The sequence below is a fragment of the Camellia sinensis genome, chromosome 5, assembly GCF_055761805.1.
Source record: "Camellia sinensis isolate YWXY chromosome 5, ASM5576180v1, whole genome shotgun sequence".
In the NCBI taxonomy this organism is placed as follows: Eukaryota; Viridiplantae; Streptophyta; class Magnoliopsida; order Ericales; family Theaceae; genus Camellia; species Camellia sinensis.
The window spans coordinates 143,916,822-143,940,930 of NC_138965.1; the positions used below are offsets into that span (position 1 = coordinate 143,916,822).

Genomic DNA, 24,109 nt, shown 5'->3' on the forward strand with positions numbered 1-24,109 from the left:
GGGATGATGGATGTTCCAGAATCAAAGATGGTGAAATTGGTGGCGTACAAACTAAAAGCAGGTGCTGCGGTATGGTGGGATCAATTGCAAAAAAATAGGCATTGACAAGGAAAAGAATCTGTACGGACTTGGCGTCGGATGAAACAGCTCCTCCAAGACAGATTTTTACCACCAGATTATGATCAATACTTGTTTTGATTGTACCCAAATTGCAACCAAGGAAGCCGATCTGTATTTGATTATACAACTAAATTTTGTCGACTTTCAGATCGCAATAATCTGAATGAAACCGAAGGACAGCGTGTAGCCTGGTATCTCAATGGGTTGAAATTAACCATTCGAGAGAAGATGGGGCTATCAGTAGTGTGAACTGTGGATGAAGCACATAATATGGCTCTCAAAGCCGAGCTAATGGAGCGCAAGACAACCTATTCTGGATATTGTCGGAACCTTCCTGATTCATCGTTTCCTACTAGGGAAAAAGGAAAAGGAGCTACCCAACCAACAATTCCTGTAAATCAGCAGAGGAGTACCGCTGGTGGAGGAGGAGGAAACCAGATGACTAGATCAAGTAGTAGAGAGGCACCTCGAAACACAAATCCTTACGCCAAACAAACAACGGATAAGTGTTATAGATGTGGTACGCCTGGCCATCGCTCTAATGTGTGCCCAGAAAGAAGGATTGCTAATTTAGTTGAAGAAGAAGATGAAATTAGGGATGACGGAGATGCAGAATATGAGGGTGATCAGTATGAAGATGCTGAACTCGCCAGAGAAGAAGGAGAGCGAGTCAACTGTATAGTTCAAAGGGTTCTATTTACACCAAAAATTGAGGACCTCAGTCAACGTCACAATATTTTTCGCTCTTGTTGTACCATAAATCAAAAGGTGTGTGACCTTATTGTGGACAGTGGAAGTTGTGAAAATTTTGTGGCTAAACGATTGGTAACGCCCCTAAAGTTGTCTCCTGAACCACACCCCTCTCCCTATAGCATTGGCTAGATCTATAGCGATCATAGTTGTCCCTTTACTGTTCTGTTGTATTCCGGACTCGGTTCCATGAAGTTGGTAGTGGTATCTATCTTGTTGCCGTCCTTTAATTCCACTTGATTGAGTTTTAGGATGTTTTGAGTAGGGTTGTTACAGGTTGGTTAGGCCTTGGTTTCGATTCCTTGTTGTCCAGTTTTTAGGCAATCAACTCGAGCGGGTCTTATTACGCTCGAGCGGGGATTGCACACCTCCAGTATTTCGTGTTCCTGCAAAACTTCTGTAGATGTGATTTTTACGCTCGAGCGGGTTTGTTTACGCTCGAGCGGGTTTGTTGGCGCTCGAGCGGGTAGTACTTTCTGGATATAAGTTCTAGGAGGGGGAAATCTATGCTCGAGCGGACTGGTTTTCGCGCTCGAGCGGAAGTGCTTTATTCTTGTGTCTTGGCGCTCGAGCGGGCCTTATTGCATTCGAGCGTGTCCAGATTTTTGTTCTTGGCGCTCGAGCGTTGTGTTCTCCGCTCGAGCGGGTCGTGTGTGTATGAGTTATCCGCTGGGTGATTTTAAATCACTTTTCACTTTTCTTTCTCTCTCCTACTTTTTCAAAAACCCATTTTTGGGAGCTCCTCTCTCTAGAATCTCCCTTCTCTCTAAGGTTTGATCTAGCTAGGGTGTTCTCCTTACCTTTGGTCCGTGTAAAAGTTGGGTTGATCGTCAAGGGCTATCTTTTGATCCGAAAATATTGAGTTTTGGAGCACGTTGAGTTTCTTTGTCTTCTCCGTTGAGTGTCATCTTTTGAGGTAGGGATATCCTACTCTTCCTTATGGACTTTGTCTTTAAATTTTAGCATTTTGATATGTTGGGTGTTGTTGGGTAGATTTGAGAAAGTTTGGGTCTTTTGTGTAATTTTACAAAAGTTGGGGTTTTGTTTGAAATAAACTTGTATGCAAGTTTGGTATGAAAGAAAATGAGTTGAATGATGGATCATGGATGAAAATGAAACCTTAGAGTTGTTTTGTTAATTAAGGTAATTTCCCCTAATTGTTTTAATTAATTAATGTATATGATTGATTAAAGGAAATGAGGAATCGAATTGGAAATGTTGAAATTGGGAATGTATGGGACTAAAGGGTGTAGTTAAATCATTTATTGCTCACCTAATTGAAATGTTGATATATTATCCATTTGTGCATTTATTTCCTGTTTAGAAATAATTACTTTGGGCTACCAGTGGAGGGTAGTATTGATTGTTGTAGACAATGCATGATGATTAGGCAAACTAAAACTAATCAATCGGATGTGTCATAGAGTATGACGGTTGATAGAATACATTAACTTTATGTATTGATTGATTGTGTATATGACCAATGTGTTTATATGCATTATGTGTAGACGGTTGATAGAATACATTAACTTTATGTATTGATCGATTATGTATATGATTCTGTGTTTATATGCATTGCTTGTGTATGGGAGGAGATGGGGGATGTACTCCACGGTTTAGGGAAAGATGGGGGATGTACCTCTAAACCGGTTAATGGTTAAGGGAAGATGGGGGATGGACCCGGGGATGCAGCTCATATGCTCTCCCATTGAAGTATTGATACAGCTCATATGTTTATCTAGTTGAAGTGTTGATACAGCTCATATGCTTATCTATTGGAATATTGATATAGCTCATATGCTTATCTGTTGAAGTATTGATATAGCTCATATGCTTATCTGTTGTAGTAGTGATATAGCTCATAGGCTTATCTATTGAAAGGTTTGTTTAATTTGATATAGCATTAAAATGTATATCATCATCATTTGCGAAGTATGGAAGTAGTTTATGTGTTATTGATACAACACCAAAATGTGTATCCACCTTGAATTTCGAAAGTGTTCTAGTGATGAACTATAATCTCATCAAATGTTTTGGCCAGAATACTGAGCCTTGTTTTCAAACTCAAAGTTGAATAAGAAATGGAAAGTGAATTGTAACATAGACTTGGCTGTCATGGAATTGTAATAAGATGTAAATGGAAGTGTAAGTATTGACCATCTATCAGTTGCTAATCTTTTAGGCATTGTTCATAGTCAGTTTAGTATGTTTCTACTGGGCTGTGGCTCACCCTATATGGGAACATCATTTTCAGGTACAGGTAGCATGCCACCTCCAAGGACATAGCTTGGGAGGCTAGAGACGGATAGACTTTTGTTGTCTTATTTCCTTTTGATGTATTACATGTAAATTCAGGCCAAGGGCTTAATGTGTAATTGAGTTAGTACTCTCTTTTGTAACCAAGTGTTAACTTGGAAAGCTGTAAGCCCGTAGGGCATTTGCTTTTGTTGTTAACATGTAATACTTTTGTAATGAAATACTCTGATGAATTGAAGAATGTGGATCTTTTATAAATAAATGCATGTTTATACTGTTGGGTTTAAATGTTATTATTTTGAGGGCATGACAGGATCAAAAAAAGACCTGCTGCCAAGATAACCGAAGTATGTAGGGTACCTATTTCTATTGGCAAACATTATAAATCCGATGTATTATGTGATGTGGTTGATATGGATGCTAGTCATGTATTACTTGGAAGACCTTGGCAATTTGATGTGGATATTACATTTAGAGGGCGAGACAAAACTTATGTGTTTAATTGGGGGTCTCATAAAATTGCTATGAGTCCCTTAAAGTAACACACAGTGCCTCCGAAAGTCAAAGCGAAGTCTTTCCTCACTATAACCAATTCAGAGGCCGAGTTTGTGGCAGATACAAAAACTTCACAAGAGTTACATGCTATGGTTGTGAGAACAATGGTACCTGTGGCCTAGGAGAACACAATCACACCAATCCCTCAGAAACTTCAACCATTATTGGAGGAATTCCAAGAACTTACTGCTGACGAGTTGCCAGATGAACTTCTACCCATGAAAGACAAACAACTGAAATATTCCAAGTATCTTTTTATTTGGCATGGATGATGGCAGATCTCTAATATGAACTCGAGGGCGAGTTCTTTCAAAGAAGAGGAGTCTGATGTAGGACAAGATTTTCAAAACTTTTATATTTTTAGTTTTAATATTTTTGATGTATTATTAGGATTCTTGTAATTTAGTACAAATATTTTAGAATTATTAGGTTTCTTAATTTTATTATTTTAGAATTATATTTTGACTAGGATTTTAAATAGTTTAGAATTTTAGTCTCTTAGGTTTCCTAGTTCTCTTAGGTTTCTTAATTTGTGTTGATTTAAGTTTCCTAGTTTATTTGGAATCACTTTTCCTACAAGTATTAGGTTTAGTTTATTATAAATAAGCCTACAAGCATATGTAATTGATTCATTCAATAATATTTTTTAAGAGTTTTTTTCTTCTATCTTCCTTGTGGATTCAAGGGTGTTCTTGTGGATTCAAGAATTTTCGTCTACTAGAACGATATCTAGTCTCGTGTGATTTATTCCACTGCGTCATGCAGAAATAGCCGAGTCACTAGGCAAGGCGTTGGCGAGCTTGCGGATGCGAATGGCGGCTGTGGTCTTGCGAGATCTGAGCCCCATTCTTGAAGCTTTGTTTTTTTTTTTTTTTTTTGTTTTGCCGGAAGCAGCCATTGTTTCCGGCGACGGGAGAGAGTGATTGATTGAGATAGGTGATCCGGACAGGTCACTACGAAAGCTCCGTTGTTTCTGTTGGTGTGGAGTGGCCGTACTAGATTAGATTGACTGCGATATTGCCTTTTAGTAGAGCTCCGTTGTGGTATTTCAGAACCAGTGGTTATTACTTTACTAGAGCAGAGTGAGATAGTGAAACCATGGTGGTGCTCAGGTTCATCGACAAGCATAAGGCCGAGAACCAGACATACAAGTTGGGTCTGAACCGGTTCGCTGACCTAACCAGGTAGTGCATGATGTCGATTTACAAAAAGTTTCCTGTGAGATTTGCAATGGACAGAGGTGGGCTGGTTAGAGCAGATGGTCCAACACATTGTCGTGCTGTTGATGTCACTTTTATGGCATGCCTACCAAACATGGTAGTGATCCAGAAAGAGGAGTAAAGGTATGTGTAGAAAACAAGCGGAATAGGTTGAGGTCTGGCGGGCGGCCAAGGCAAAGTTGCCCCGCCCGCTGGTGATGCGAAAATACTAGGTTTTAAACCCGCTCCGATACCATGTTAATTTAATGTATACAAAAATAACATAATGTAAATATTGATGTATTGAATGTTTTATTTACAGGGTTCAAAGGACTCTCCTTTATAGAGGAGGAGAGAGTGTTCAAAGGGGCTTTTGGCCGAAAGCACCGAAAGAATAAAACAGCACTAACTAAACATCTGATAGTGTACAGCTAATATACAATAGGAAAGATGTCACACCCTCAAAATAAACCCATTATATATATTTTATTGACATGCAATATTAAAAGAAAACAATTCATTATCTCATTCATCAGAGTATTACTAAATAAAAACATTACATGTAACATCAAATTAAATGCCCTATGGGCTTACATCTTTCCAAGCCAACACTTGGACACAAAAAGATGAGTTCTAACTCAAATACAAATAAAGCCCTAGGCTTGAATGTTTATCAAACAAAAACAAATAACTAAAGATAGTCTTCAAAATCCAAATCCTTCCAAGCTAAGTCCTTGGAGGTAGCTTATCACCTGGACCTGAAAATGATGTTCCCATAAAGGGTGAGCCACAGCCCAATAGAAAAATACTAAACCAAATATAAGCATTGAATAAAGCTATAGCATTCAATAGATGGTTAACCAAGATAATCAATTACATCATTATACAGTCTCATGACACTAATGTCTATGACACGTTTCACTTTTCTTTATTATCAATATGGCTCAGAACCTGGCCAAACTTACAACAGTGAACTATATATATTATATTCACATTACTCCCAATATCAAACAAACAAATGAGACTCAGGCTCATATCAAAACACTTCATACTTCCCGTTTGATACACATTTTAGTGCTGTATCAATGACATGTAAAAACACTTCAATATAATAAGCACACATAATAGTGATGCTAATGGAGTCCATCCCCTATCTCCTCCCAAACAAAATCCGGTTTAGAGGTCCATCCCCTATCTTCCCCTAAACCGTGGAGTACATCCGCTATCTCCTCCCACACAATATGCAAATGCAATGCTCAATCAATACACGTATTTTCTGTATTAATTCAATAGTCAAAATTAATGACTTAACTAATGTGATTCGTTTCAGTTATTCCTAATCCACATGCAATGTCTACAACAATCACGACTATCCTCCACCGATAGCCAAAAACAGTTATTTCTAGACTGGAAATAAATATATCAACAATTCAATAGGCGAGTGATTTAAATTATCCAACTACACCATTTAATCAATGAATTCCTCAAATTCATGAATTTAACCAAATTCCCCAATTTCCTTAAATTAATTATACAAATTAATTTATTAATACCACTAGGGTTTTTCCTAAAATTACCAAAGTGCTCCCAACATATCAAAATACCAAAACTTAGAACAAAACTTATAAGATGGAGTAGGAAATCCCTACCTTGAAGAAAATAACCCGAATGGAGAAGATGGAGATGAAGACCCAAATTCCAAAGTGCTCCAAACCACCAAACGTTCAGATTAAATGAAAGCCCTCGACTCACTCTATCTTTTTAATAAAGGATCTGGGGTAGAAACACACTCTAAATAGATCAAACCTAAGAGAGAAGGTGAGTAGAGGGAGAGAAAAGTCGGACCTAGGGTTTTGGAATCAAAAAGAGGATGAAAAACTGATTAAAAACCCGCTGCTGCCTATTTAAACTGGACAGGCTCGCTCGAGCGAATATTTGGTCGCTCGAGCGACCAGACACAAGAAATCCTCGCTCGAGCGAAGAAAATCTCGCTCAAGCCAAGAATGCAATGCTTCAGGTCTGCAACCCAGAAGCACGCTCGAGCGACAGAATGCTCGCTCGAGCGAGGAACTCGAAAAACAAACACCTCGCTCGCTCGAGCGAAGAAAATCTCGCTCGAGCGAAGAAACACTGCTCTCAGGTCTATACTGGACGCAATCGCTCGCTTGAGCGAAGAAAAGCTGGATCGGGCCACCAGACACAAAATACAAGCCTCGCTCGAGCGACCAATCCCTCGCACGAGCGACCAACCCAAAAACTGGACAGCAACACTTGGTTTACGAACCCAACCAACCTGAAACAAACCTGCCCAACACATCCTATAACTCCAAATGAGAAAATAAAGGACGACAACAACAATTATACAATGACAGAATATACGGAACCTAAGTCCGGATACAATAATCAAATGGGAAAAGACCGGGGTCGCTATAACCTCCCCCCCTTAAAAGAATTTCGTCCCCGAAATTAAGCATAAGTTTTTGAAAACAGGTTTTTTTTTTTTTTTTTTTTTTTTTTTTTTTTTTTTTTATAATATGACAATTCAATAGTACACAACTTGACCCAATACTGGTCATTTCATCTCTTATCAAGAGGCATCTCAAATACATCTCAACCTGTATTATTAATATGCAATTTTCCTTCCAATTTCAACAATTTCAATATACGTGATTTCCATTTCCATATCATATTCAATTTCATGATGTATACCACACATTCAACATATAAATGTTACAATCTACATCCATTATGAGACAGGTTTCAAACTACTATCATTAAACCAAAACATTATCAATGTTTTCCGACTTATGACATAAATAAAGCTCTTAAGTCCAACAATATTACAAAATCTAAATACAGGATTATATATTAATAAACATGTCCGGATATTTCTCGCGGACTTCCAACTCACGTTCCCAAGTGGCTTCCTCCACTCCGTGATGTTTCCACAGAACTTTTACCAAAGGGATGGTCTTGCCTCGCAAAACTTGATCCCGCCTATCCAAGACCCGAACCGGTCTCTCCTCATACGAGACATCCTCGTCAACCACTAAATCAGTCCAATCCAACACATGTGATGGATCCGGCTCATACTTCCGAAGCATACTCACATGAAACACATCATGTACTCCGGAGAACTGCGGTGGCAAAGCTAAACAATAGGCAGCCTCGCCAATCATCTCAAGGATCTCAAAAGGACCAATGAACCGAGGGGACAACTTCCCGCTCTTCCCAAACCTCATCAATCCCCGTCTAGGTGATATTTTTAGAAAGACATGATCACCCATGTCAAACATCAAAGGTCTCCTCCTACGGTTGGCATAAGATTTCTGACGACTTTGTGCTGTAACAAGCCTCTTACGGATAAGCTCAACTTTCTCCGTCGTTTCCCTCACCAACTCTGGACCCAATAAAGGTGCATCACCCACCTCGGCCCAACAAACAGGAGATCTACACGGTCGGCCATACAAGGCCTCAAACGGTGCCATACCGATACTAGACTGAAAACTGTTGTTGTAGGCAAACTCCACCAACGGCAAGTGCCTCTCCCACGACCCACTAAAGTCTAGAACACAACCCCGAAGCATATCCTCAAGGATCTGAATAGTACGCTCGGACTGCCCGTCAGTCTGAGGATGATAAGCCGTGCTAAAGGTCAACTTAGTGCCTAAGGCACTCTGCAAACTCTGCCACAACCTGGCAGTACAACGAGGATCTCTATCTGAGACGATCGTCACTGGGACCCCGTGCAACCTCACTATGTCCCGAATATATAAGTCGGCCAGATGATCGACTGAATCTCTAACACGCATAGGAATAAAGTGCGCCGACTTAGTCAACCGGTCTACAACCACCCAAACAGCATCACTACCCCGCTGAGTCCTCAGAAGACCTACAACGAAGTCCATAGTGACCTGCTCCCACTTCCACTCAGCAATAGGCAAGGGTTGTAACAAACCCGCTGGCCTCTGATGCTCGGCCTTCACTTGCTGACAAGTAAGGCACTTGGACACGAAAGCTGCCACATCTCTCTTCATACCCCGCCACCAAAACTGGCGACCCAAATCCCGATACATCTTAGTGCCTCCCGGATGCACCGCAAGGCGTGAATGATGAAACTCTCGGAGTACGTCCTCTCGACAAGACTCCGACACAAACAGACGGTCTCGGTATCTCACACTCAGGTCGGGATATACCGTCAAACCCTTCTCAACCTTCCCACCGAAAATCTTCTCACGGAGGGATTCTACCTCAAGGTCACCCCTCTGAGCCTCTAACACTCGAGTCACAAGTGTTGGCTGTGCAACAACAGAAAACAAGGCCGCAGCCTCTACGAATTCACCCAGAAGTAAATCAAACTCCCCCAAGTGTACCCAACATCTCCCATTCCCGGATGGCTATACTAGCTATGTCACCAACAGATTTCCTGCTAAGGGCATCGGCCACCACATTGGCCTTCCCCGGATGATAATGCAACTCGAAGTCATAATCCTCAATAAACTCCATCCACCTCCTCTACCTCAAGTTCAAGTCTTTCTGTGTAAACAAATATTTCAGACTCTTATGATCCGAGAATACCTCGAACCTCTCACCATAAAGATAATGCCTCCAAATCTTCAAGGCAAATATCACAGTTGCTAACTCTAAATCATGCGTAGGGTAATTCTTCTCGTGAATTTTCAACTGACGTGAGCCATAGGCAACTACTTTCCCTTCTTGCATCAACACACAACCCAGACCCTCTCGTGAGGCGTCACAATAGACCGTATAACTCACCCCTCTCTCCGGAATAATCAAGACTGGAGCGGTGGTCAGTCTAACTTTCAACTCCTGGAACGACTTTTCACAAGTCTCACTCCATACAAACTTGACTCCCTTCCGAGTCAATCTAGTCAAAGGTGAAGCTAACCTGGAGAAATCCTTCACAAACCGGTGATAATACCCAGCTAACCCCAGAAAACTGCGGATCTCAAACACACTCTTAGGCTGTGCCCAATCTTGCACTGCCTCAGTCTTGGATGTGTCAACAAACACTCCTTCCCCAGAAACTACATGGCCTAAGAACTTGACCTCTTCTAGCCATAACTCACACTTCCCAAACTTAGCATAAAGCTTATGGGCTCTAAGTAACTCAAGCACCACTCTCAAGTGTTCCTTGTGCTTCTCCTCAGAAGGTGAATAGATAAGGATGTCATCCACGAAGACGACTACAAAATGATCTAAGAATTTCTAGAATATCCGGTTCATCAAATCCATAAATACTGCCGGTGCATTGGTGAGCCCAAATGGCATCACCAAAAACTCATAGTGGCCATACCGCGTACGGAATGCCGTCTTCGGAATATCCTCCTCCCTGACTCTCAACTGATGATAACCCGATCTCAAATCTATCTTCGAGAAACAACGGGAACCCTTCAACTGATCGAACAGATCATCTATACGAGGCATAGGGTACTTATTCTTAACCGTAGCCCGATTCAATTTCCGGTAATCTATACAAAGTCTCAAAGCACCACCTTTCTTTTTAACAAAGAGGCCCGGTGCTCCCCACGGCGAAACACTAGGACGGATATAGCCCTTGTCTAGTAACTCTTGGAGCTGAATCTTCAACTCAACTAACTCGGCTGGGGTAAAACGATAAGGTGCCATAGAAATCGGCGCCGTGCCGGGCACTAAGTCAATAGAGAACTCAATCTCTCTGTGAGGTGGCAAACCACCGAGGTCCTCGGGAAAGACGTCCGAGTACTCACAAACCACTCTTGGCAACACAATCTGGGTCTCATTACACTCACCACTCTCAAAGCTAGCAAGTAGACCACTAAGCTCACTCCGCCCTCGTAGATCATACCTCGGTGGCAAAACACTACCAACCCGGTCCCCCAGAAAATGAAAACACTCCCCGCTCACGGTACAACAAGTGACCCTCTGGCGGTAGCAATCAATAACTGCCCGGTATGACGATAACCAGTCCATACCCAAAATAACATCAAAGCCCTTCATGGGCATAACCACAAAAGGAAACGGAAGTCTATGATAGTCGACCTCTATATCACAACCCCTAACACCTTGTTTCAAGATCAATTCACCCCCAAGAGGTGACACTACACAAATAGGAGATGCTAACGGTGCTAACTCCAACTCCAAAACAGATGCAAATGCAGCAGACACAAAGGAATGAGATGCACCCGTATCAATCAAAACACTAGCAACCGAGTTGCAAAACAAGAAGGTACCTCTCACAACAGATGGAGCCGGTACAAGATCCTGTGCGGTAACAGCATACACGCGCCCAGATGGTCTCTGATCAACCTGCTCACCCCTAGGAGCATAAGATTGCTGCACCGACTGGGACGATGAAGCCCCCTGATTGGCCCTCGAGGCCTGACCTGACTGAGCTGGCTGCTGACCCTGAATCTGCCTCAAACCAGATGCACCAGATGTGCCACCCAACTGCGGGCAATACCTCTTCATATGCCCTGGCTGACCACACTGATAACACGAGAGTGGCTGGCCTCTACCCTGGCTCTAGCTCTGAGATCGAGCCGAAGATGATGCTGCTCTCTGGACTCCTCCCCTCTGAGGACAAACTGGAGACTTGTGGCCCAGCTGGCCACACTTGAAACAGGTAATGTCTCCCTGACAGCCTTTCCCCGAACTAGCACTCGGCACAGGAAAAGTTGATCTAGAAAAGCTACCCTGAGACTGCTGAGGATTAAAACCCTTCGGTCTCCTACCATCACTCTGACCATCTTGACTCCTCTTGGAGCCCTTCTGTCCTTCCTCCTCCTCCTGCATCATGATTTCCATGTGGGCTGCAGCATCAACCATACGCCCATAATCCCGAATCATAGTTCCCCCAACTCTCAGCTTGAGGCCACGCCTCAACTTCTTCTCAAACTCGATACAACGGCGTTCCTCAGACGCCACCAACTCAGGTGCAAACCTGGACAAGCTAGTGAATGCAGCCTCAAACTCGGCCACTGAAGAACTCGACTGCTTAAGCTGACAGAACTGGTCTCTCAGCTTCTCCCTAACTGCTAGAGATAAGAACCTCTCCTGGAAAGCATTCACAAAAGCCTCCCATGTACCTCCTATACGACCCTTAGTGAACTTCCACCACTGACCCGCATCCCCCTTCAGCTGGAAAGATGCCAAGGTCACTTTTAACCCCTCGTCTTCGATGCCAAGCATCTCAAACGTCTTCATTGTCTGTTCGAGCCATTCATCTGCCTTAAGCGGCTCTTTAGGATCACCCACAAATTCATCCGGGTTAGACCGGAAGAACTCCCTCTTCAGAAAGAAGGTCCTGCATCCGCAACAACAACCCGAGCTTGATTCTCAGCTCTGAGAATGCCTACTGACTCCCTGAATGCCCCTGCTATCTCTCGGGCTAGAGCGCCCATAGCCTGCTGGCCTACTGGATCGGCCACATTGGCCTGGCCAATTCCTTCCTGAACTATCGGAATCTCCTCTGGCACAGGCACCTCCTGCCTACCCGGCCTACCACGCCTACCGCGTCCTCGTCCTCGTCCTGACATCCTAATAAAGGAAACAAAGATGTTAGCACATTAATAAATGTGCCGAAGCTAAACACTCGCGTCCTAAAGCATTGGACAACAATAATTCATTCCACGTAAGCACATAATCACATAAGCACCTACGAATTTCATTCCTGGATGATGATAGTCCCGAAGCGTTACTATAGTTCCGGTTGGAAGCAACATTGATCAAGTGCCCTTCCAACAAGACTACTAGAAACTCAAGGGTCAAATCAACATCCTAGGAACTACATTCCATACCACATAGTCACATAAACATGTTATCTTGTAAGCATATAACATTACACTAAGTCTCTATCAAACGAGACGAACCCATTGTGATACTAATCACTTCCCACGTACCCAAAGTATTCAAACCCGGTACGCTCTGATACCAAGTTGTCACACCCCCTCAAAATAAACCCATTATATATATTTTATTGACATGCAATATTAAAAGAAAACAATTCATTATCTCATTCATCAGAGTATTACTAAATAAAAACATTGCATGTAACATCAAATTAAATGCCCTATGGGCTTACATCTTTCCAAGCCAACACTTGGACACAAAAAGATGAGTTCTAACTCAAATAAAAATAAAGCCCTAGGCTTGAATGTTTATCAAATAAAAACAAATAACTAAAGATAGTCTTCAAAATCCAAATCCTTCCAAGCTAAGTCCTTGGAGGTAGCTTATCACCTGGACCTGAAAATGATGTTCCCATAAAGGGTAAGCCACAGCCCAGTAGAAAAATACTAAACCAAATATAAGCATTGAATAAAGCTATAGCATTCAATAGATGGTTAACCAAGATAATCAATTACATCATTATACAGTCTCATGACACTAATGTCTATGACACGTTTCACTTTTCTTTATTATCAATATGGCTCAGAACCTGGCCAAACTTACAACAGTGAACTATATATATTATATTCACATTACTCCCAATATCAAACAAACAAATGAGACTCAGGCTCATATCAAAACACGTCATACTTCCCGTTTGATACACATTTTAGTGCTGTATCAATGACATGTAAAAACACTTCAATATAATAAGCACACATAATAGTGATGCTAATGGAGTCCATCCCCTATCTCCTCCCAAACAAAATCCAGTTTAGAGGTCCATCCCCTATCTTCCCCTAAACCGTAGAGTACATCCCCTATCTCCTCCTACACAATATGCAAATGCAATGCTCAATCAATACACGTATTTTCTGTATTAATTCAATAGTCAAAATTAATGACTTAACTAATGTGATTCGTTTCAGTTATTCCTAATCCACATGCAATGTCTACAACAATCACGACTATCCTCCACCGACAGCCCAAAACAGTTATTTCTAGACTGGAAATAAATATATCAACAATTCAATAGGCGAGTGATTTAAATTATCCAACTACACCATTTAATTAATGAATTCCTCAATTTCATGAATTTAACCAAATTCCCCAATTTCCTTAAATTAATTATACAAATTAATTTATTAATACCACTAGGGTTTTTCCCAAAATTACCAAAGTGCTCCCAACATATCAAAATACCAAAACTTAGAACAAAACTTATAAGATGGAGTAGGAAATCCCTACCTTGAAGAAAATAACCCGAATGGAGAAAATGGAGATGAAGACCCAAATTCCAAAGTGCTCCAAACCACCAAACATTCAGATTAAATGAAAGCCCTCGACTCACTCTATCTTTTTAATAAAGGATCTGGGGTAGAAACACACTCTAAATAGATCAAACCTAAGAGAGAAGGTGAGTAGAGGGAGAGAAAAGTCGGACCTAGGGTTTTGGAATCAAAAAGAGGATGAAAAACTGATTAAAAACCCGCTGCTGCCTATTTAAACTAGACTGGCTCGCTCGAGCGAATATTTGGTCGCTCGAGCGACCAGACACAAGAAATCCTCGCTCGAGCGAAGAAAATCTCGTTCGAGCCAAGAATGCAATGCTTCAGGTCTGCAACCCAGAAGCACGCTCGAGCGACAGAATGCTCGCTCGAGCGAGGAACTCGAAAAACAAACACCTCGCTCGCTCGAGCGAAGAAAATCTCGCTCGAGCGAAGAAACACTGCTCTCAGGTCTATACTGGACGCAATCGCTCGCTTGAGCGAAGAAAAGCTGGATCGGGCCACCAGACACAAAATACAAGCCTCGCTCGAGCGACCAATCCCTCGCTCGAGCGACCAACCCAAAAACTGGACAGCAACACTTGGTTTACGAACCCAACCAACCTGAAACAAACCTGCCCAACACATCCTATAACTCCAAATGAGAAAATAAAGGATGACAACAACAATTATACAATGACAGAATATACGGAACCTAAGTCCGGATACAATAATCAAATGGGAAAAGACCGAGGTCGCTATAAAAGAAGCACTAACTAATAACTAATATACTGACTACTAATATATTCTAACACTTGGTAATATTTCTGTTTGAGGATTGTTTTGGGTATGTCATATTTTTTTTTGATTGTTTTTTGTTTATCATGAAAATGCATGTAAAAAAAAAAAATTCTTGATATGATTGAAATAAGTCAATAAGTTAATAAATTGATTTTCTATATAAATGTTGTTTCAATTCTTTGGACTCCAATCACATTATCATCAACAAACTTTTACTTTTGTTTTTTGTATATAAATATTAGAAGATGTGCACATAAGCATGCTATGAAAATCAACCAGTTGAATATGGAAGGAGAAAATGAAAATGAAAATTTATTAAAATTTAAAATTTAAAATCAAAATTGAAGGTAATGAGAGTGAGAAGAGAGTGAGAGAGTCTATATTGAGTAATGAGCAAAAGTTGATTTTACTTTTTAATCCAAACAAATGGGTGATGATTCAGAGCTCTAGAGCTGGGGCTCTAACCCAACTCTAGTGACGTGAAAAAAAAAAAAAAAAAAAAAAAAAAAAAAAAAAAAAAACATTGTCCCTAAAGCTCCATTAGAGCTTTTATTTTAGAGCTCTAAAACATTTTTGCAAACAAATAACTGCTAATCAAATGTAAATATTTGGGAAAAATAGAATGCTGCTATAAGTTTTTGGGAATCAAAATTATGTGACAAAGATTCACACCAAGTGATTTGTGTGCTTTATATAATAGAATAGATATACATTAATGGTGGGATCAAAATGCAATGCATTTGTAATTTTATATCTAAACTGAGTGGTTTGATGAATAAGAAAGATGTGTCGAATTTGAGAGCCTGTTAATAGCTATTTATAGCTGGATGTGGACTTTTAAATCAACAGAATTATAATTCGGGGAAAAAAAAGTGTGAACAATTAAAAATTTTGTGGTTGTTCTTGGAAAAAAAAAAGAATGATGGATTTTTAGAAAATGTTCAGATTGGATTTCAATCTTAGTAGTGGCTTCAAATCAGGCTTTTAATCCTCTTCACCCTTGAAAAATTAGTTTTATTGACTTATTTAAATATTTTTCTGGCTGGGTTATATACAATGGGGCTTTGTTGTCTTGTAGTTTTCAAGTTCTATACAAAGAATTTTATTAGTTGAGCTAATGTGTGCTGTCGAAATACTACTTGTAAAGCTTTGATTCATCAACAAAAATGAACAACACAATGGAAAATGGACAATGTCTTTCTCATTAATTTTAAAAAAAAAATTCCAGGTTTCAAAATTGGCTTACGGCTGTATGGGGCTTACTAGTATGTACAATTCTCTCGTCCCTGAACTAAGGTAATGCATTATGGGGCTGACAACACTAATGAAATATTAGTGGGAAAGGTAATGCTTTCATTCATATGGTACCTGAGCATTTTGGGCTTGCTATGAAATTTGGTTATAGCCATTTATTACATTCAATGTATTCTATTAATAGAGAAATATAAAGAATTTGGCCTACTCAGTGACTGAAATCATTTTCAAGCTGCACCAGGTTAGATTTTGTTCCAGCTGATTTTGTAGTACATGGGTGATGCTGCTGCTGTTGATGTTTTAGAGGTGATGCTGTTGATGTTGCTCTGTTGCAACATGATGCTTGTGATGGAGGCTGCTGTTTTCTTAGCATTGCATTACTGTAACGCCCTCAAAATAATACATAATACCCATCATTCAAACATGCAGTAATATAATAAAATCAACGTCTTTCCATTTATCAGAGTAGTTCTTACAACAGTATTACATGTTAACAACAAAAGCAAATGCCCTACGGGCGTACAGCTTTCCAAGTTAACACTTGGTTACACAAAGAAGAGTACTAACTCTATACAAAATAAGCCCTTGGCTTGATATACATGTAATACAAACAAAAATAATCAAAAAGGGTCTTCAACTTCCATAACCATCCAAGCTATGACCTTGGAGGTGGCATGCTACCTGTACCTGAAAATAATGTCCCATATAGGGTGAGCCACAGCCCAGTAGAAATATGCTAAACACAGTATGAGCAATAACTAAGACATTAGCAATTGATAAATGTTCAATTTCCATAAATTAATTCATAACCCATTTCCATTTCTTATCAATTTCACAATTTACATCAACGACTCAAAACCTGGCCAACCACTTATATGAGACAGTGACTCGTATTAAACATTTCCCATTTTACAATAGATAAACATACTAGTTGTATCAACATCTCAACAGATAAGCATACAAGCTGTATCCACATTTCAACAAATATGCATATGAGCTATATCAACACTTCCAAAGATAAGCATATGAGCCATATCAACACATTATCTGACAAGCATATGAGCTGTATCAGTGGAGTCCATCCCCTATCTCCTCCCAAACAGCATCCGGTTTAGAGGTCCTGCCCTTTTCTTCCAATAAACCGTGGAGTACATCTCCTATCTCCTCCCACACACACACAACGTATATACATATAGGTCATATACACAATCAATCAATACATAACATTAATGTATTCTATCAACCGTCATACTCTATGACATATCCCATTGATTAGTTTTAGTTTGCCTAATCATCATGCAATGTCTACAACAATCAAAACTACCCTCCACTGGTAGTCCAAGCAATTATTTCTAAACAGATAATAAAAGCTCCAACAGATAAAATATCAATGTTTTCAAAAGTGAGCGATTAACAAATCCAACTCCACTATTCTACCATATAATGAGCCAATTTCATTATTTCCAACTCAATTCCACAAATCCACAATTTTCCCAAATTAATTATACCAATTAATTTATACAACAAATTAGGGTTTTCTACCCTATTTCTCAATATTGACCCAATGGCCTATATATCAACAACCAACAACAATATCATTATTTTGAAACCCAAATTACACATTTTAGAATCAAAATAACAAAACCCTCTTTTAACATTTTGAAACCCTAAGTCCCAAAATTTCCCAACTTCAACACTTTATCAAAATAACCAAAAATCTATGTCAAAGACCATAAGAGTGAGGAGGAATCCCTACCTCAAAAACCGGAGCTCAAGGAAAGAAGGTGAAGAAACTCAACGTGCTCCAAAACTTAATATTCTCGGATCAAAATGTAGCCCTCGACGATCAACCCAACTTTTGCAAAGGCCGAAGGGTAGAGAGACGCTCTAGCTAGATCAAACCCTAGAGAGAAGGGAGTTTCTAGAGAGAGGAGCTCTCAAAATATCTTTTTAGAAAGTAAGAGAGAGAGAGAGAATGTAAAAAGTGATATTAAAATGCCTAGCTGCCAACTGATATACGACATTCCCGCTCGAGCGGAAAACACAACGCTCGAGTGTCACGAACAAAAAACCAGGTACGCTTGAGCGCAAGAAGGCCCGCTCAAGCGCCAAGACACAAGAATAAAGTACATCCGCTTGAGCGCAAAAACCAGTCCGCTCGAGAGCAAAAACCAGTCCGCTCGAGCGTAGATTTCCCCCTCCCAGAACTTACACCAAAAGGTACTACCCACTCGAGCGCCAGAGTACCCGCTCGAGCGCAAGGAAACCCGCTCGAGCTTGAAAAACATGCTTGCAGAAGTTCTGCAGAGCACCAAAATACTAGGAGCGTGCAATCTCCGCTCGAGCGCAAGAAGACCCGCTCGAGCGGACCTCCTAAAAACTGGACAACAAAGAATTGAAACCAAAGCCTAACCAACCTGTAACAACTCTACCCAATACATCCTAAAACCCGAACAAATGGAATTAAAGGATGACAACAAGATAGATACAACTACCAACTTCACGGAACCGAGTCCGGAATACAACAGAACAGTAAAGGGATAACCGGGATCGCTATAATTACCAAGTTTGCTAGCAACTGTCATAACTATTGCTGCTGATACAAGTGGATCTCCAGCAGTGTGTTGTTATTTTGGGATGATGTGCTATGCTATGGCTGATGATCTGTTCTGCTTTTGGACTGTTCTGTTTTTTATGGTGACCTGTTTTGTTTTGTTGGCAATCTGTTGTGCTGGGTTTGATGGATTGATATGCTAGGCTTAGCAGTGGGCTATTATTTTGGGATGATGTGATATGCTATGGTTGATGATCTGTTCTGCTGTTGGACTGATGTTGGACTGATGGAATGCTCTGCTTTGTCTTTTGTCTTTTTTGTTTCTCTTGTTTATTTATCTTGTTGGGTTTGGTTCCTCACCAAACCCTTGGGGATGAGCTTGCATATGATTGGACTCTCTTCTCGGTGCCAACCTAGTTGGGATTGGGTTAGTTTGCTATGATGCATGCTGCTCTTCCCCTCCTTTATTTGATGTAATCTCATTTCTTATATAAAAGTTCCTTTTTTGCTGATCCAAAAAAAAAAAAAAAAAAGATGAAAGATTTTGTTGAAATTGTTTGTTTTGAGAATTCCTGAAACGTGATTTCTTCTCTGCTTTACATTGGGACAAAGGACCATTAGCACTATGTTGTCATATATTCCAAGTCAAGTTTTCTAATCACACTTTCTCTGCCTTCATTTTTTCTTTTTGTTTCTATTCCTATTTTTTATGTTGCCCATAGTGTTTTCTAGACTATATCTGACAACAAATCTTTTTTGGGAGGAAAAACCTTTTATACTTTTGAAAGGTAGAAAATGTTTTCTGAATTGAAGTTTTACTAATGTCACCGCACTACCACTACCACCACCCCACTGCCAGTCACAGTTGCTGCCCCACCACCACTACCACAACAACTATAACCATTGAGAGCTCTCCTTGGTGTCAACCTAGTTGAGATTGGGGTAGTGTCGCTTTGATGCTCTTTGCACTTTAACCTCTTTATTGATGTATTCTCATATGAAATGTATGTTTTCTTCATCAATAAAGTTTCTTTTTGCTGATCAAAAAAAGAAAAAAACAACTATAACCATTGCCACATTAGTTTCAAAGTCGTAATCAAACATAGATATGAATGAAAATATTTTCTAATCCATAGAAACGGAGTGTAAATATGTAGAATATGATACATGCAGTGGATGTTGTCTAGAAAATTATCTTCTTTTTTTTTTGGCTGTTCTCAAAGAAAAAATGAATCTATTTTTGGGTATTTTGTGTGTTAGTTATTTCAGTTGTAGATCCTAAAACTTGCAGGCATTAAAGCAGTTGCCTCGAGAAAAGATCCAGTTAGCTACAAAATTTGGAATAGTCAAACTTGACCCTACTCAAATTGTGGTGAATGGAAGTGTTGAATATGTGTGCTCCTGTTGTGAGGCTAGCCTGAAGCGCCTTGGTGTGGACTACATTGTTCTCTACTATGTACATTGGATTGACACATCAGTCCTTATAGAGGAGACTGTGAGTGACTTGTTTCTTTTTTCCATTTATCAACACACCCTCAAGTCCTGTTCTTTTGGCTCCCAACTTTAAGCTGGCTTTGTTCTTAGTGAATTTTTTTTCAATTTTTAGTCAAAATTTTTCTACATTTTATGTTTGCATAGACAAGATGACCCTAAAATTTAACATTTTTTTTTTTTTGGACAAAACAGCCCATTGTCTTATTGATTTTCTTTTGTGTTCTTTCTCTTGAAAAGAATGGTACCTTAGTGGCTACTCATTTCGAATTAGTTGGAATATTTTCCTTAAATCTAAGTGATCACTACAATATATAAAAGTTTTAGAGACCAATTTTTTTAGTCTCTAAAAGTGAAAATTTTGTTGCAAAAGATATTTAGAGACCAATTTCTATCGTCGTGGGGATAGTGGCTAAAAGGTCGTCCCAAAAAGTCGAAAATAAGACTTTTAGCGAATTTTTTTTGAAAATGTCACTAATAAATAGACTTTTAGGGACAATAATTTGGTCTCAAAATGATTTATTTTTTAAGACAAAAAATTTGGTCCCAAAAGGATAATAATTCATCAGTAATGTCTAATTTTCGTTGCAAAAAATATAATAACGACATTTTTTGTAACAAAAATATTTGGTCTCTAAAAAATAGTTTTGTCCCTAAATTTTGGTTTCTAAAACTTTAATTTTTTGTAGTGGATGTTCGAAATATTTGCTAATTGATGCTGAATTTTCTTCATGAATGGCAGATGGGGGAACTTAAGAAATTGGCAGAAGAGGGTAAAATCAAATACATTGGTTTATAAGAAGCAAGCCCAAACACAATAAGGAGGGGCTGTTCATCCTATAACTGCTTTACAAATGGAGTACTCCCTTTCGACTCGTGACATTGAAGAAGAAATAATCCCGATTTGCAGGTGCTTCATTTTGCTTTCAAAATTTACTTGCATTTTATCCAAAATGTTGTAGATTCCTACCCAATTTTTACTCTTCATTAAAATAATTCTCAAAAACACCGCTTTAACGGGAGCCTTATGCTTTGGATCACCCTTTTTTGTTTATAGAAAGTAGTTTATCATAAGAAGACACCTTACTTTCTGTTTGAACTCCAAATTCTGGTAATCATTTTTTGTGATTTCTTCTTTATTGGAATTTTCATCTTAAACTTGTAGCCATATTTATTATTTTTGGTTTAGACTTCCAAGTTATTTTGTTTTCTCCTTTGACCTTATATTTTGTCTAAAACTTGTGTTGGTTATCAGGGAACTTGGAATTGCAATAGTTCCATATTCCCCACTGCTCATGGGTTGGTGGCAAGGCAGTTGTGGAGACCGTCCCTACAAATAGCTTCTTGGTATTGAGCTGGATCTTTGTCCTTTATTTTCTTTCAATTTAATTAATGTCAGATAAAAATCATCTTTTTGAACTAATGTTCTGTTTGTTTCAGCAGAAAGCGAAGGTATTCGGAAAACAATTTATGTGGTCAACAGAAAACGAACTTATTTAGGTAGAATTATTATTATTTTTTAAAAAATTTTGAAAGGTAGAAAACATTTTCCAAACTAAGAACTTAGTAACACCACCACACTACCACCTCCACCTCCACTGCCCTACCACAACCACCAATGCCATCACTAATACAGCAACTAGTAGTACATTAGTTTCAAAGTCGCAACCGAATATAGGAAAACATATTTTTCTGAAACAAATGGAGTGCAAATTCATTCAGATATTTCATCTTTTTGGTTAGTGAAATAACTATATGAATGAATTAATCTTTCTATCAGCTATTGCATCCTAGGTTTACAGGGCAGAATTTAGAGCACAACAAGATCTTTTATCTTCGAATAAAAGAGTTGGCTAAGAAGCATATTCGCACCCTGTTCAACTCGCACTTGCATGGATTCTTCATCAAAGGGATGATATGGTACCTACACCTAGTGAGTGACTCATCAAAATTTTGATTTCTTGGTAATGAAGTAAATGTGAAAAGCTATGTCAAAATTGCTACAAGTTTGATAAGTAGGAGATTGTGGTCTTTCTTACAATTCAACGTAAACCTTGCCGAAATATGATTTTTTGGCTTTTGAATTAAATTAAACATAATTTTTATTGAATGATTACTTTTGATTAGTTTTTCTAAAAATTCGTGAATTATTTTATCATATTTAGATGTATAGAATGTTTTAATAATTTGTGTATTATTGTTTCAAGTGGATGTTTATGCAATCAAGGCGAAGTTAATCAATTTAAGAATTCTAGGAAGTTAAAACAAAACCAGCTTAAGAACCATGGGATCTCTTCTTGTATTGAGTTCTTGAAATCAAACAACTATGAAGGGAAAATGGTAGATTGAGAGATTAAATTAACATTATTGTTGGAATGTTTATTGTTAGATTTTAGAAATCGGGCTTGATTTTTGTTCTACTAGTGTTCTGTAACTTGCAGCAAAACAATGTAATGAGGAAGGAAAGGAAATAAAAGGATGAGAGAGAGAGAGAGAGAGAGAGAGAGACAGAGACAGAGAGAGTGAGTCCTTATTGATTTTTGGTATTTATTTTCACCACACTAGTTTTCAGTATTTTTGGGTGATGATTGAGACCCCCTCCAATTACCACCCCCACCACCCCCCACAGACACGTGGCAGGTGGTGATTGGAGGAGAATGAATAAAAAAAAGAAAGAAAGAAAAAGTAGCCAATCAAGTGAAGAGGGGGTCAAGGGGGTGGGAAAAAAAGGGGGTCCAAGTCATTATTCTTCCCAAAAATAGGTTTTGAAAACAAACCCAAAACTTTCCAAATGTGCTCCTAAATGTTGTATTTCGAATGGTTAAGTTAGTATTTGACCTCTGATTGTACATTTGCAGGAACAACTAAGATTAAAAACCTTGATGAGAACATTAGTGCCGTGAGAGTGAAGCTTACAAAAGATTATTTAAAAGAAATTTCTGATGCAGTGCCGATCTATGAGGTAGTAGGGCCTAGAATGTTTGAAAAAGATTACACCACATATCAGTTTGCAGACACACCAGTGCCAAAGAATTCTAAGTGATCAGCTTTACATTTTTCAATTTTGTATTTCATCTTCGCAGCTTCTTGTGGCTTTGCTATGTTGTCTTAACAAGATTGTGATGTTAGTGTATCTTTTTTGCTAAGCATTTTCATTATGTGAGGTGAAATGAGATGTGAATACCAAGTTTTATACCCAAAATGTAGCCCCAATATGAGACAACATAGAGGGAGGGAGGGAGAGAGAGAGAGAGAGAGAACCCTTCATTTGTGCCACCTGGTAGGATGTTAGCAGGTTATTATAGATAAATTACCATAGCAAGTCGATGACATTCTATTGATTCGAACTTGAAACTTCACCTCACTGGCAAGTGGCCACTCATTACCACTTGGGCAACAACCCAAGTTCATCAAACATCAAAGGGAGATTGTATCAAAGGCAAATATTAGGGGCTGTCAGTATAATTTATCTATTAAGAAAAATGAAGTAAAATGAAATTTGTGTTTTGTTACTGCATTGGTAGTAGTGGAAGAGAGGGCTTTCGTTTGTGGCATAGGCCATAACCGTGGTGGTCTTATTGGTAGTGGTGGTGGTGGATTTTGGGCCAATATTTCCTTAGTCTGCAAAAATATCAAGTTTTAACCCTTGAACCAGTGACTCTCCTTATAGCATTTCTTTTTGACCACCCAATTCTCTACAACATCACTACAACATATAAGAGTTTTAGAGACTAAATTTTTTGGTCTCTAAAAAAATAAAAAATTTGTTGCAAAAGACATTTAGGGACCAATTTCTATCGTCGTGAGGATAGTCATTAAAAGGTCGTCCCGAAAAATCAAAAATAAGACTTTCAGCAACAAAATTTTGAAAATTTCACTAATAAATACACTTTTAGGAACAAAATAATTTAGTTTCCAAATGGTTTATTTTTTTAGGCAAAAAATTTGATCCCAAAAAGATAATAATTCAT

General features: G+C 39.1%; 1 pseudogene; it reads left to right on the forward strand.

Moving 5' to 3' along the window:
- Positions 1-390: 390 nt before the first annotated feature.
- Positions 391-23,181, forward strand: LOC114277833 (perakine reductase-like; annotated as a pseudogene).
- Positions 23,182-24,109: the final 928 nt, after the last annotated feature.